Below are 5,866 nucleotides of genomic sequence, written 5' to 3'. Positions count from 1 at the left end.
ATAAAGTATAATTTAAGCCGATATTATTGGGTTTAACACGAAGGCAAGCTGAAAAAAAAAAAAGAATCAGTGATAGTAATGTTCTATAATCAGATTTGTGATTGGACGAGGAAATGGAGGTAACGTCTGCATGTGAAACTGAATAATTTTAAAGTTCTTTCACATGCAGACGTTACCTCCATTTCCTCGTCCAATCACAAATCTGATTATAGAACATTACTATCACTGATTCTTTATTTTTTTTTTCAGCTTGCCTTCGTGTTAAACCCAATAATATCGGCTTAAATTACACTTTATCATCGATAAGAAACATTTAGCCGGCTGCCGAAAAACAGCACGATGCTAACCTTCACCAGCTAATGATTTATTCTGACTGTGTATTCGGGACACAGCCTTTTACGTGCAGGAAACATTAGTTTATTCTTTATATAAAAGGGTTTAGTCGTTTCTCCATCAGACACAGACGTTCCTCCGAATCTGAGAGAAGTGAAAGAGGAAGAATGGAGCAGTAAAAGTTACTGAGGAGTAAACGGCCACAGAAATCTGGGAACGCAGTTCGTCCAAGTCGGAACTTTCCTGGAGTTTAACGTGAACTCAGTGAGGATGAGGAGAAGGAGAGATGAGTTTATTATAATATGAGTGTGAGTCTGTGCTTTAATCGCTCTGAATAATAAAGAATTGTTTGAAAAATGAAAATACATTGGGTTTTTTACGATGCGTTCCTCGACACTGATGATGTCACTGGTGTTAGTGTATCGACGTGTTCGCGTGTGACGGTGAAGTTTTTTCTCGGCTCATATGAAGATCTTCAGTTTCTTTGAATGATGGAAAAATCATCAACTTTTGAAGATTTTCTTTCCAGAATGTTTTATATCCGATCACTCGCGTGTCTCTGTGGAATAAAACATTCTGTCTGATTCCGTTCCACACCAACGTGTTTCGAAAAGTGTCTGTTTTTCACAACACGCAATAAATCGTGGCAGAATTCTGCAAAGAGCTTTCAGATAAAGAGTTTGGATCTTTAGATGATTTTTTTCTTCTTTTTATCACAAAGCAATTTTCCTTCTCTGATGTCTGATCTTATCCATTGCTAATAATTATTTCTTTTTAGGGCTAAGTATTTATTTATTTTAAAATGTTTTGATTTTTGGCATCAAATAAATACATGTGCAGACACGCAGAATCTTTATTTAAAGCTCTTTGTATGAGAAGCTCCACTTACCCAGAATGCAACACAACTTCCTGTTCAATCAACATAAATTTCTGAATATTTAAATAACTTGATTGTGTGTGTGTGTGTGTGTGTGTGTGTGTGTAAGATGTATTTTATTTCTTTGACTAGTATTCTGTTAAGAAGCAAAACAAGCTGTTTAAGTCACAGAAGTGAAGAAAAAATAAAACTCATCCTCCATTCTGATTCCCTGAAGTTATAATTGGCAGATGAAATTTAGGCTCCACCCCTTTTGGACCCAGGGATGTCTGTTTCTTGGCACACTCGGTTCTTGTCCTGAGTTCCTTGTGCTTCTGAAGATGTCCAGTCTCTCATTATGAGCTCCAACACTCACGCTGCTGGTCTGGAGCCAGTAAGCTTCTGGTTTCCTGAAAATGTTCTTTCCAAGAACACGCAGAGAATTCTACACATTCATTATTCCTGAAACTCTGGAATCTGCTGTCCAGAAGTGACCCATAGTGTTCTGACTCTGAGAGAGCTGAAGAACCGTAGAGGAGACGTTGAGCACACCATCGCTCTGAGTGTGGACTTTAGCATGCACGCTCGTTAGCTGGTGATCTGATGTGTTGAATTTTGATAAATGGAGTGAGCTGATTGGTGGAGGCCACACCGCTGAAACACACTCTGTACGTTCTCCTCTAACGAGCGCTCGATGCCAGACGCACGTCACTTCATGTTTACGCTTTGTGTTCCAGCCTGAGTGGTGATTTCTCTCATCCTCCATTTCCATGTTGTTCATTATTTTTCTTCAGACCCTGAGTAAAGTTTATACAGCAAGGATTAAAGCCAGAACTTCTGCTTTGCGTGGAGATCTGATCTTCTCAGTGCAGAGACGTCACTGGAAAAACACTAAAACCTTTCCAAAAGAAAAAAGATACCAGAAATATCAAACAAATAAACTGTATATAATGAATTATTAATATTTCAGCCTGCGATTAACTGTGGAAGGAGAAGAGGAGAGGAGCGAGTGTAAGTAGGTCATGAATTAATTAGGTGAGGAGGTGGACGAGTATGGGAGAGACCAAGAGGGAAGGAGAAGAGAGATGGAGGGAGAGACTGAAGGAGAGATGGAGGAAGAGACTGAAGGAGAGATGGAGGGAGAGAATGAAGGAGAGATGGAGGGAGAGACTGAAGGAGAGATGGAGGGAGAGATGGAGGGAGAGAATGAAGGAGAGATGGAGGAAGAGACTGAAGGAGAGATGGAGGGAGAGATGGAGGGAGAGAATGAAGGAGAGATGGAGGAAGAGACTGAAGGAGAGATGGAGGGAGAGAATGAAGGAGAGATGGAGGAAGAGACTGAAGGAGAGATGGAGGGAGAGATGGAGGGAGAGAATGAAGGAGAGATGGAGGAAGAGAATGAAAGAGAGATGGAGGGAGAGAATGAAGGAGAGATGGAGGGAGAGAATGAAGGAGAGATGGAGGGAGAGATAGGAGAGAATGAAGGAGAGATGGAGGAAGAGAATGAAAGAGAGATGGAGGGAGAGAATGAAGGAGAGATGGAGGGAGAGAATGAAAGAGAGATGGAGGGAGAGAATGAAGGAGAGCTGGAGTAGCTGTGGTAGAAAGTAAACAGGCCTTAAACTCATTGCAAAGGTAAAATCTGTGAAACATATTAAAGGGGCGTGTGGTTCACTGCCAGTCTGAACTCCGGGGATTTGAACAATTCAACACACACACACACAGTTTCAGATTTTATTGTGTCTATTTATCCGGGTTCCACATGTGATATAAACCCAAAACATTAACCCTTTCTCTCATCACACACTGTGTGATGCAGTAGGGTGCAGTAGGGTGTGTTCTGATTGGCTGAGAGAAGCAGGGTGTGTCTGATTGGCTGAGAGCAGCAGGGTGTGTTCTGATTGGCTGAGAGCAGCAGGGTGTGTCTGATTGGCTGAGAGCAGCAGGGTGTGTTCTGATTGGCTGAGAGCAGTAGGGTGTGTCTGATTGGCTGAGAGCAGTAGGGTGTGTTCTGATTGGCTGAGAGCAGTAGGGTGTGTCTGATTGGCTGAGAGCAGTAGGGTGTGTTTGATTGGCTGAGAGCAGTAGGGTCTGTCTGATTGGCTGAGAGCAGTAGGGTGTGTCTGATTGGCTGAGAGCAGTAGGGTGTGTTTGATTGGCTGAGAGCAGCAGGGTGTGTCTGATTGGCTGAGAGCAGCAGGGTGTGTTCTGATTGGCTGAGAGCAGCAGGGTGTGTCTGATTGGCTGAGAGCAGCAGGGTGTGTCTGATTGGCTGAGAGCAGTAGGGTGTGTCTGATTGGCTGAGAGCAGTAGGGTGTGTTCTGATTGGCTGAGAGCAGTAGGGTGTGTTCTGATTGGCTGAGAGCAGCAGGGTGTGTCTGATTGGCTGAGAGCAGTAGGGTGTGTTCTGATTGGCTGAGAGCAGTAGGGTGTGTCTGATTGGCTGAGAGCAGTAGGGTGTGTCTGATTGGCTGAGAGCAGTAGGGTGTGTCTGATTGGCTGAGAGCAGTAGGGTGTGTTCTGATTGGCTGAGAGCAGTAGGGTGTGTCTGATTGGCTGAGAGCAGTAGGGTGTGTTTGATTGGCTGAGAGCAGTAGGGTCTGTCTGATTGGCTGAGAGCAGTAGGGTGTGTCTGATTGGCTGAGAGCAGTAGGGTGTGTTTGATTGGCTGAGAGCAGTAGGGTGTGTTTGATTGGCTGAGAGCAGTAGGGTGTGTTCTGATTGGCTGAGAGCAGTAGGGTGTGTCTGATTGGCTGAGAGCAGTAGGGTGTGTTCTGATTGGCTGAGAGCAGTAGGGTGTGTTCTGATTGGCTGAGAGCAGTAGGGTGTGTTCTGATTGGCTGAGAGCAGTAGGGTGTGTTCTGATTGGCTGAGAGCAGTAGGGTGTGTTCTGATTGGCTGAGAGCAGTAGGGTGTGTTTGATTGGCTGAGAGCAGTAGGGTGTGTTTGATTGGCTGAGAGCAGTAGGGTGTGTTCTGATTGGCTGAGAGCAGCAGGGTGTGTTCTGATTATAAACAGTAAATGAGAAGGAACTCATGATAATATGTGAATAAAATCAGAGGAATGAAAGTAAAGGCACTCAGCGTGAAATTATTTGGATTTCAGGTTCACGTGAGGATTTCTCTCACAGATAAACTCTGGATTTAAAATCACAGATTCTTCACAAATAAGATCAGAGTTGAGATAACTGATTAAATTACTCCATGGTTATGATTTAAAGTTTCAAACCCACTGCGGGTACAGGCCGTGCTGTTCAGGACCAGAGGAAGTTTCAGCTGTAGCTAAACGTTACTGCGTTGTTTCACATCTGCTTAATATTTATACTATTTACTTATTGACTGAAGATGCTAATAAGAACAGGGCGCTCAATCTCACTGACTGGAACAAAGTAGGAGATGCTGGCAAATAAAAAAATAAAATAAAATGGTGAGAGAGAAAAAAATTCAGAGACACGTTGGTTCGATTCTCCAATTATTTCTGAGAAGAGACAGATCTGGAAACAGGTTCGGAAAAACACATGGAGTCAATTAACGGCAGAGTAATCACATCATTCAGCCTAAACACACACACACACACACACACACACACACACACACACACACACACACACACACACACACACAGGCGTACAGCTGTGCCCCAAACAGCAGATAGAAAAGCTCGAACCAGAAATGGTAATAAGCAGCACTTGTCTAGTAGTGTGTGGTTTGGAGCAGAGAGAGGGAGAGAGGGAGAGAGAGAGGGAGAGAGAGGGAGAGAGAGAGGGAGAGAGAGGGAGAGAGAGGGAGGGAGGGATTGTGGATCACAGAGATGAGTTGTGAGGAAAGAGCCATCAGAACGTTGTGATATCGGAGCCTCATTGCTGATTAGTGAATGAGTGAACATTCTGTAGCTGGGATTCTGGAATCTGTTCATCAGGTGCTCAGGGTTGAGTGACTGTTACAACACTAACGCTGATTAGTTTCCTCTAACAGCACCTCCCCAAGTGTTTTATTCCTCTTACACCCACAGCAACTAACCATCCATCCATCCATTCATCCATCCATTATCTGTAGCTGCTTATCCTGTGCAGGGTTGCAGGCGAGCTGGAGCCTATCCCAGCTGACTACGGGTGAAAGGCGGGGTTCACCCTGGACAAGTCGCCAGGTCATCACAGGGCTGACACATAGACACAGACAACCATTCACACTCACATTCACACCTACGCTCAATTTAGAGTCACCAGTTAACCTAACCTGCATGTCTTTGGACTGTGGGGGAAACCGGAGCACCCGGAGGAAACCCACGCGGACACGGGGAGAACATGCAAACTCCACACAGAAAGGCCCTCGCCAGCCACGGGGCTCGAACCCAGAACCTTCTTGCTGTGAGGCGACAGCGCTAACCACTACACCACCGTGCTGCCCAGCAACTAACTAACAATTACTATTTTTACTGATTAAAGACCGACACATTTTTATCCCTTTATAGTTACATTTAATGTTGTGGCACGCCGGGGAAACGAGTGAGTTCCTGTTTCTCGCTGATGTTATAGCAGCGATAAACACTCGTTCCCTCACCAGACTCTCTTTATTCTCTCTCTTAGAGTTAATCAGAGAATAATAATCTCAGTGTGTTCCATCGTGTTCCTGAGAAACTGTACAGAAGTGTAAACTCCTCTGTCCTGACAGTTCCAGC

This window comes from Neoarius graeffei, chromosome 23, assembly GCF_027579695.1.
Source record: "Neoarius graeffei isolate fNeoGra1 chromosome 23, fNeoGra1.pri, whole genome shotgun sequence".
NCBI lineage: Eukaryota > Metazoa > Chordata > Actinopteri > Siluriformes > Ariidae > Neoarius > Neoarius graeffei.
Note: the sequence above shows the minus strand (reverse complement) of the source record.